This window comes from Cryptomeria japonica, chromosome 8, assembly GCF_030272615.1.
Source record: "Cryptomeria japonica chromosome 8, Sugi_1.0, whole genome shotgun sequence".
Lineage (NCBI taxonomy): Eukaryota > Viridiplantae > Streptophyta > Pinopsida > Cupressales > Cupressaceae > Cryptomeria > Cryptomeria japonica.
Genome location: NC_081412.1, coordinates 458,983,750 through 458,994,523, shown reverse-complemented (window position 1 = coordinate 458,994,523; position 10,774 = coordinate 458,983,750). Strand labels below are relative to the sequence as shown.

General features: G+C 35.4%; 1 long non-coding RNA gene across 1 annotated transcript; it reads left to right on the top strand.

Moving 5' to 3' along the window:
• The first annotated feature begins 2,463 nt into the window (after window positions 1-2,463).
• LOC131061693 (uncharacterized) lies at window positions 2,464-7,150 on the top strand. The gene is made up of 2 exons (XR_009110579.2): window positions 2,464-2,612; window positions 2,782-7,150. It is a non-coding gene; the product is annotated as an uncharacterized LOC131061693 (long non-coding RNA).
• The last annotated feature ends 3,624 nt before the right edge of the window (window positions 7,151-10,774 follow it).

The window sequence follows — 10,774 nt, the reverse complement described above, 5'->3', positions numbered from 1 at the left end:
TTATGTAAAATAGGAATATACTTAGCTCTAGGAATGACATTGAAGATATTTTGTTTAGGTGTTGGAATATGTTGTTGGTTCTCCCTTTACCTTTATTTGATTTTCCTTTTGGGTGGTGTGGGAATCAAAAAAATAATTAGCAATGATGACTTAGTATTTACAGGTGTACTTCCTAATCTCTCATAATTATTCTTAAAATAAAAAACTTGGATGCTTCCACATAGGGATATTTTAGGATCTTAGAGATACTATAAAGTATGTTGTCGGTGAATGAAATTAAGAAAGCATAAACATGACCTTCACCATGGTGACAATACATTCATAGAATAACCCATCTAGAAAAGGGGTGACAATTCCTGTTCCATACATGATTGATTTCTTAGAAGATGGACTCCCACAACTTGTTCATGAGCTTTAGTTGAAGCCCAAGGGAGGAGAAAATTAGCAATGGTTATGAAATTTGTACTTACACCTATCAATGACATTTGGTCAAAAGTTCCTAAAGCCTTTTTAATGAATCCATTTTGTATGCGTCTTGCCTCCGTTAGACATTGAACTTGCTTTAGAGGAGAGTCTCATCCCTACTTTGCATCTCCCATCTTCCCTCTCTATACCATCTCCTAGTATTTATCCATCCATTTGGCTTGGTGAAAGTCCATAACTTGTTTAAAAGTTCTCATTATAGTGTAGGCAAGAGAACACAATCAAAGGCTCTATAGTTTGGTCTTTTTACACATGCTAATTTTGCATTTTTCTTGAAATTTTGTAAATAATTTTCAAAAACTCCATTTCATGTTTATCCTCCCCTCATGGTACTCCATAAAATTGCAGTTATCTAACCCCTTTTTCATCCAACCTTTGTGCACTCTCCTTACTTTGACACTTCTATTTGTGTCTACTAAGGTAGTCATAATGATTCCCTCTTCCCTCTTGCTCTTGTTTGTATCCTAAAGACCTAATAAATGAGGATGTGATGACATCATTCTCAATACATGTATTGCAAGCTTCAACATTCCCCTTCCATGGCACCCATACCTACACCATTACTCTTCGTCCTCCTTTTGTCCCATTTTATTTATTTTTCAAATCGGTTCATTTTGTTTGTTTATTTATTTTTCCCATAGCTATCTACTATAAAAGTGGTTGACATGGGAGAGGTGACACAAAGGGTGACCGCCATCACTATTGATTTTTTATCTATTCAAAATATATTAATTATTTTATAGATGTCAAAATAACTTTTGTATAATATTTGTGCATATCTTGAAAAAAAAGCCAACGAATCTATCATTTAAGATGAATTTTGGGAAAATCACCATGATAATTAGATCTCGACATAGGGGCTTCACTAGTTAATTTAATAAAATTTAGGTTAGTCAAATAAATTGTATATGATATAAATTGTATGGATTACATTGATGATAGTTGACATGGATAATTTAAAAATAAATGTTAGTTTTAAGAAATCAATTGAAAAGGAAAGTTGTAGATAGCTAATAATTTTTTGACAATATTATGTAATAGAATCAATTTTCTATATTCTATTCTATGAAAAAATGATAATATTGGAATTACTTGTTGTACTGAAGTTTTCACAAATCTAGAAAATATGTGTGGGTTGATCCCATGGATCTAGGATATGCCATATAATTTAATACCAAGTCAATAGTTTAGACTCCTCAAACTACCCATTCTTGATTTTATTTCATGTCATCATCATTCTTTAGATTTCTTAGACATTGTTAAACTTTAAATCTCTTTGTGATTTTGTGCCTATAGGGTTAACTTCCCATGTTGTTTTTAACATTGTCACTCTCATGGTCCATTCTAGTTATTCTAGTTGGCATCCTCTCCATTTTTCTCTCAAATTTAATTGTTTGGGTAATTTATTCTTGATTTCCTTGGTTAGCTAATATTTAATTTCTTGAAAATCTATAGATGTAGTTGATTATAATGGCATATCCTAGATCCATGGGATCAACCCACACATATTTTCTAGATTTGTGAAAACTTCAGTACAACAAGCAATTCCAATATTATCATTTTTTCATAGAATATAGCAAATTGATTCTATTACGTAATATTGTCATTAACTTATTAGCTATCTACAACTTTCCTTTTCAATTGATTTCTTAAAACTAACATTTATTTTTAAATTATCCATGTCAACTATCATCAATGTAATCCATATAGATTTATATTATATACAATTTATTTGACTAACCTAAATTATATTTAAAATTAATTATCAATTTATTTAATTAACTTAATAGGTGTAAAAATTCTTATCTAAATTAAACATCATAATAACATTTTATTCATTTGATATAGTAAATTAATAATTTAGTATTCAAATTTTATTAAGAAAATATATTCTTTATCTTTGGCGGTTTCATCCATCGCGTGCCCTAAATTTAAAAAACAAAAACATGAACGTTTTAAAAGAGAAGCGTGACCGTTTTGAGAAAAAGCTCTGAAACTACATCACATGGAGGAAATGGTGATTGTGAAAAAAAGCATGACCGTTGTAAAAAGCATGACTGTTAAAAAAGTATGACCGTTTAAAAAAACAACATGTTTTCTACCTCTTATAAATGGTGACTTGCAGCCAGGTGCTCCTCATCACTTCCTCTTCTGTCAATGTTTAATTTTGTTTTCGTGTTTATGTTTGTTTTATTTTTCTAAGAAATTTTCATGTATTTTTTTACAGCATGCATGCTAGTCTGGTCTGTTTATTAATGATTTGTTTTGTCTTTTGGTTGGTTTTTCTATTTTCCACAGGAAGAGGCAGAATAGATGAAGAGGGAAAGCAAGAGGCAGAGGCAGAGCAATGGCAATTTATGCAGAGTATTTGGCAGCAAGCGTGGCAATTCCTGAATTGCCCGTCTTGTGGTTATTGTCAGGAGGTTGGTTATGGTTACCGTCTTGTTTCTATCAGTAAAGGGCCTAATGGGAGTTGATTGGTAGGTTAAAACTCATACGAAATACTGATACATACGGTCCTGATATTTCTAGACGTCGACTTTAAATCAAGTAGGATTTGTGTTTTGTTCCTTATACATCGGTTCTTTTGTTTTTCACTTCAAATGTGTTTTGGGTTTCATCCTTATGCTATGAAAATGATCGTTTCATCTGATTTCTGATTGTTTGGTGTTTGGGTGTTCTGATATTTGGCTTTTCATGTGTCTGGTATGCTGAACTTTTTGTTGAGAATTTGATTGATTGTTTCGAAATCTATTGGACACTGTGGGTTAGGGATGTTCTGTTATGCATTGGATTTATACAAGGTTTTTTTATCCCTATTTGAAAATTAGTAGAAATGTATTTTGATTTGTTGTGGATAGGAATCCGGATGCAGGTGTATTACTGGTATAGTTAGTTAGATACATATACCATTTTGGGTTGAGGATTTTATTGAATTGGGTATGGCGGGTTATGCCCTGATTTATTTTTACAGTGACTTTGATTTGGGTGGTTTTGATGTTTTGGATCTATTGGAATGATCTAGTTGCAAATATATAAAAGTATGGATGGTGGTATCTTTCTTTTAGTTATGCTAGTTAAGACCAACATGATGAGAGATGGTTCTAGGCGGAGTTATAGATGTGTTTAGGATGCACTTTATAATCAGTAGCAAATTTTCGTTATTACCATTTGATCAATATGTTGAAGAATCCCCTCTTCGAACACACTTAAATTGCACTTAAATTGTATCTAGCCTTGAGTCTTATCTGCTTCTTATCTGAAATCTTTCTTTCTTTTATCCTTTAGAGTTGAGCAAAGGACTGATGAACTGAGGGTCAGATTTTGACACTAAAAGAATACTTGAACTCCAATATACAGACCATTATAATCCTACATAAACTGTCATTTTGTTAATTTTCCTTTTAAATCTCTTGTGCAACGATCGAGACATTTTGTCAAACAATTCATATGCCTTGTCTGTCACGTGTTATGGTATATATGTTGCACATCATTTATGAGTGCAAATCAAAGATTGGGAGTAGCTTTTCTCAAATGCTATGGCACCTTTCTATTTGGCCAATCCACGTTATTTCTATGTGTATGATTCCTAACTTGAAAATTATTTAACATTTTTTCTTTCCTGTATTTTAGAATTATTTTAAACATTTTTTATTTCTCGTAATTGAGAATTATTTTATACACTTTTTCTTTCCTGCGATGGACTAATGGTAGATTATATATACGAGCAGCAGTAGAGAATCATTGTAAACGGCATCTAAACTGCGGAAATCTTGCCTAATTGTATTTAATCTATTTAATATCATAGATACTATTGGGTTTCATGAGGACTTAGAGACATTGTATACCATATCTGTGTTGGTCATATCCTCTTAGTTTTAACTTATTTTCGTTACTGCCTGTGTATTTTTCTATTCCTTGGCACTGTTTGTGTATATGGGGAGCTGTAACTTATTCAATCTCATAGTACTATTGGGTTTCGTGAGGACTTATACATTTGTATACCATATCTGTGTTGGTTATATCCTCTTAGTTTTAAGTTTTAACTTCTATTCGTTACCGCCTCAGTGTATTTTTCTATTTACTTGGTATTGTCTGTGGACTGTGTATATGTCATATGGGGAAGTGGTTCTGATCAAGATCTAATCAATTTTGAGGCACTTCCTACCTTTTCCAATGAAATGGTGGGACTAATTCATTCCCTATTGCCTTGGTTGAGGTAAGTTTTTTGAATGCATTTATTCATCTCCTCTGTTTCTTGAAGTTTTGAAAGTAGCCACTTTGCAGGATTTAGTGGTGTTTTCTGTCACATCCCCCTCAGTTGCCTCGAGGGTGGATGTTGGAGAAATAAATTTTATCTAGAGAATTGCCAACTTAATGAGGGATGGGCTAACATATGGGCTAGCTATGGGCATTAAATTGGAGACTACGGGAGGAATGGCACAAGCCAGAGAGTAAGGAAAACTTTCTATTATGGAGGATGGCATCCCAATTCCATGAGGACGGTAGGTAGATAGCAGCATGCGTGGGAAAAGGCGCAGGGGCAGTAGAAATTCAGAGCCAAATTCCAAAAATTGTTTCACACGTTATTAATGCATGTGCCTTGAAAAGGACAGAAAAGAATTGAGAAGGGAGAATAGGTGAAGGACACTCTACCAGACTTTAAAAGGAGAAAAAAATTGAGAACAAGCGAGGGTTATGAGATGATTGGAGGCGACCATGGTTTAGTGGAGTTGTAGAGGCAGGTAGAGAAGAAAAATAGACAAATGCATGGGTAGAAGGGATTGAACGAGTTTTGATAAGGGTTTTAAATCAGCATAAGGCATAGAGGAGTTTTGTTAGATGGTATGGCTGCAAGTTGCAACTACTATGCAGAGAAATATAAACTCTTGGGCCACCACTATTGAAAAATACATACAGTGGATCTGTTGGGCTACAGAAACTTTCAAGAAAATGCAACCGGATGTTGCCATGTGTCTATGTATATGTTCTTTGGTCTCTATTCTCTTTCAAGGATTTTAAGCATTTCTGATCAGAGGATAGATGAGGCCAGCGCTTCATATCAGGCAGTGGATCACATGTCACTTCCCACAAGCCCTGTAACACAAAAAACAGTCATTGAACCCTAAACTGGGAAAAATTAGTATTGTCTTCGCCTGTCATATTTTGGCAGGTTTGCAACTAATATTTGGTTCATTGGTGTAGTGGATGTTAAAATTCTTCTATTCTATTCATTTTCTTATATTGAATTTGGAGGTTTTCGTTTATTTTTTTAAAAATCAAAATGAACACGTGGTTTTATGAATGCACAGTTTGCTGAGATTCAATTTTCCAAACTTGTTTGGATGTGGGCGGTTTATTTTCATGAGCGGAATTCATGAGCGGAATTTATGTTCTTTGTATTGGCCACCGTGGCCTCTGGATTTGGGCACCGCGAATGTGCAGTATCACAGTGCCCATATAAATTCTCTGCTGCTTACAGAAAGAATGAGATTATCATAGAAAATGAAAGGGTTCTTCTTGATAGGGGAAGCTGCATTGCATTCTGAATACATGGGTCGACTCAAGAATTCATCAAGCACATTTATGGATAAGCTTGTAGACTCCTATCTTTTCTCTTGTTCTTCTTTCTTTATCTTACATCCTACAAAGGAAAATTGGGTCAACTTTATTAATTTTAGCAGAAGGTTAATGGGCAGTTTATTGAGTTTCTGCCAAGATATCGGTGAACGAGGTCTACTGCATGGGAGACTCAGGGATTTTTGCAAATGCTTCAAATCAAACCAGAGTGCAGAGCCCGTCAATATTTCATGCCCTATAGACTCCGGTATGAGTAAGATTGCCAATGTGGATACTGATCAAGCATGTAAAGATGAAACCAATCAGAGAATTCAGGGGAATTCATCTACTGTACAAATCTATCCCATTCAAGATCTTGCGTACCAATTTTACCATTGATGTAAAAAATTATGTTCATTCAGAGCCTCGTAATCAAATTGTTGCAGAAGATGAGGAGAATTCAACATTTTGTGAGAAGAATGTATCACAAGGCTCACATTGCTCATTTCCGAAAGTGAGTAAAGCCAAGCGAGTTCATTTCAATCCTGAGTTATTGGTGTTTCCTATTAGAGAAGAGACCTTCAATACCACCTCCCAATGCCTTACTGCTAAGTTAGGTCTGGATCATAAATCCCTAGGAATTAAATGCAAATGTGTTACAGTTGTAGCTACTGTACTGGCAATTCTGTTGATTTTAGTCACCGGTGGAAATATCTACTTGGGGTGGCGTAAGGTCCAAGAAATGGAGATGACAAAGGCAACGGATTGAACAGAGTGCGACTCCCCCAACGTTTGGAAACCTTGTCCAATATGTGGATGCTACATATTCCAAGGAGGTACACTTTTCATCTAATCATTTCATTAACTCTTCCAAACCATGGTTTTGTTATTTTTCAGCATTTTTTTGATGTTATTAGGACACTTGATGTGATTTATTTGGATAATTTTGTTTAAGTTTGAATTCAGCATACTCCAGCTGCTGTGAGAATATCTGTGTGAATTCGGAATAGAAGTCTTTCGCCATTACCGGCAAAGCCACCTTTTCAATCTCCAAGTTCAACTTCTCATGATGTCTCTATTAGGAGATCATATAACATCTATTTCTGAATGCTTGTATACAACCGTTACTCTGTTTTTCATCTCCTTTTGAGTTTCTTTTAAAGCCACTGAAGCAGACAAATTTATTTATTAACCTGGTATTTATTAGTATGATGTTGGTGTTAGTAATCTGGTATTTATTCAGTAAAATGTATGTGGGTGTAGATAATTAGGAGCTTTTCATTAGGAAAATTAATGTGGATGTTGGTTTGTCATAGGTTTTAATACGTAAGATTCATTTAGGTTCTGGTAATTCACAGGCTTTCATTTGTCAACTTTATGTGTCAGTAATTCACAGGTTTCTATTAATACAGTTATTGGTATTAACGAACATTGGTTTCTGTTTCATTTGGGCTATATATATTCTGGTTAAGAATGGTTTGTTTTATGTTTTAGCGATTAAGAATGTTTGTTTTAAAATATTGTTTTCATTTGATTCTAGTAGGAAAAAGTAGCTGAGGAGATATATACAAATAAATTGGAGATCCAATTTTCTGTGGAGTGTATTTAAGCACCACGAATTGGTTAGGCAGTTGCAAAGCAGCTTTGGGATTCCATTCCTTGTGCTTATTGCTCCTAAAAGATAACGACTAAGGGTTTCAAACTGATAGCTAGAGACTTCTTTACCTTTTTCACCATTCTCATCTTCTTTACATTCATTTGGTCAATAAAAATGGAAAATTTCGCTGGTAACCATGCATGTTTAGCTCGATTTGCTGTCCCTGCCACTTGGATCGCTGCTTTTCTTTGTTGAGTGTGTTCTTTTCTCTCTTATGCCTGCCTTTATTCTTTCCATGCTGCTGCCATGACTATCTCGTCCTACTCTTCATTGTATTTTGGATTTGGCACTATCATAGACACTATGTTTGCTCATAACTTTCACACATTAGCATGTAGACTGCTATGCTTGGACTCCTACTCTTAAGGTATATCATCTTCTTTGTAGCTCCTCATTTTGTAGTCTTTATACACTGTCCTTGCTCATGAGAAACTAATCCTTCTGAACTACGCCTCTCCTTAGGTTTTAGACTGCCCTCTAGTTGGTACGACCGTAGGCCTTTTAACTGTTGTCATAGCTCAGCTTAGTCACTGTTAAACAGTGACTCGGACCACCTCTTCAAAGTATATCCTCTTCTTTATAGCTGTGATATGTACATTATCCTCATCGCGTAGTTTTCCCTTTATACACTGTCCTTGCTCATGAGAAACTAGTCGTTTTGAACCCGCATCTTTTGAACTATACCTCTCTGTAGGTTTAAGACTGCCCTCTAGTTGGTATGACCATAGGGTCTTTGACTGTTGTCAAAGCTCATCTTAGGCCCTTTTACTATTGCTATAGCTCAGCTTACTCACTGTTCAATAGTGACTTGGACTATTGCTATGGCTCAGTTTAGGCCCCTTTTCTTGGTTGAAACACTGTCATACTATTGCAGCATTGCTACAATTGCCACTTTCCCATACTTATCCTTCCTCAAATATAAACCTGCCATTGCATGCTCATTTTTTTTCGTGATTGTCACTGAATTTGAGAGTCCCCCTCTGATGTTATAACCCCCTTTCATCTAACTCACACTACTCAAACAACACCTACCTTCAAACGTTAATTTCAAATAAGGGTTGAACATTTTATCCATGTGTTTCTTCCTGGCAGTTGTAAGGTTTGAGGACCTACACCATATTCACAACAAGGTCTGCACAAAACAGGGTTCCTTCTTTTACGTTTTTGACACGGTAGGGTTTAATAGCTTCATGAGGTACTTATTTCTTCAAACCCTTTTGACCTCTACACTATCACCATTACATATTAAAAGTGGAATTTCGAACACTTAAACTTTGATGAGCCATGTTCTCATTAAATTTGGTCTTCTACAGGCAGGAATATTACAGTATGGTCATGTCTCTTTCACATCCTAATCATGTTGTAGACCAGGAAATTTCCACCACCTCCATAAACTACAAGTAACCAATCAATTCAGAGCCACTTTTTGCACTCAAAATACCACCACCAATTGCTGATACACTAATTAAAACAATGAATACAACTTAAAATGTTGGTTCTTTAAGCCTTGAAGTTGTTCTTCCTGGAAACAAACTATGACCTGCCACTGTTATGTATGTACTGTCAGCTGTAGATTCTTCAAAGACTGTCCTATGTATCTTGGTTCTAAGCAGATCTACCTTGCAAAGGGTATTATCTTTTGCTAATACACTTTGACATCTAGGGCCACTCTTTTCATATTGCACTAAAATCTGTCTTTTAAACTAGGCACTTTTTTAATGCATTTCTATGGTTGTATTGCATGGTTGCTCTCCATATATATATTGTCTTGTGTACCTTCATGTATTTTGGCTCTTCTAGAGAAATGATTTTAGATGGCTTCAATGACTGTCCTGAAGGGTTGAAGAATTCGTTGTGTTAAGACTAATAGACTTATCCACAGAATGACAGTCTTGATCTTTGTGTTGATAATTACAGTAGGCATTGAGGACTGTCCTTTCTATCCTAGCGTACCTATCCGATAATTACAGTCTTGATCAAAACTGAGAAAGTAGCAAAAGCCTGCACACCCAAGGCAAGCAGCTTGTGGATCACTTTCAGTTGGGCTCATGCTTCTTCTCGTCTTTAACTGTCATCACTGTCATTTTGAAAGAATTGCCCTCTTAACTCGGTCATTTCTTTGCATGAAGAGTGTCAATCTTATAACCTTACAAATTTGTCATCTATGACTGTGCTCCTCTTGCTTCTTTTAAAGCTTCACAATTGCATCTTGTGAGTCTTATTTTCTCTCATTTTTTTAGATTTGTTTGCAGCCATGCTTTCTCCATTCACAGCTCTTTCACAACTTATCCGACATTCTCCATAGCTCGACAGCACACCCTCAAAACCCCTTGAACAGTTATAAATATTGCAGCTCACGAAGAGGTGTGTTTCAATTGTTAATATCATACATGTCAATAGATGAAAATCAACCACATTAAGCTGCACTTGTTCTTGACCTGAACGTGGGTAGAACTCAGAATGGAGAGGTGTCTCTTTTGACTTAATCGCGAATCCTGAAAGCTCTTCCTTTTCATGCACCACGCCAGGTTCCATGTTTTGCAACGTGCCATGTAGGTCCACAAGACAGCAATGGACTCTTCCCGCGCACCTCCATAGCTTTTGTGGAACTTCAACAAGTGCGCAAGCTATAACAACTTCCAAAATGCATGAAAACAACTACACGGGAAGCTCAAACCCTTTCCTCTTTTGGAAAACATATTTTTAAAACTGTGATAAGAAATTGAGTATGTGAAACAAAACAAAAAAGTCTTTCTAAATGACCCGGGGTCAAGGATATCATGAAAACATTTAACATACAAAGTATCCCTAAAAGCATTACGACCTGTCTCTATCTTAGGTCCTCAAAATTTTAATTTGATGCCTATTTCAAACAATGGATAAAATAGGTTAACAAGGGTGTTGAGTTCGAGACCCTTGCGATAGTTAATTTATAATTGATTAAGAGATACAGTCACACGGTGACAACTGTTTGGTGACACCCATTTCATTGCAATTCTTAAATATAAAAAAATTGGAAGTTATTAGAGTTGAACCACTTAAATATTGACAAGATTGAAAAATATTACCACTTTA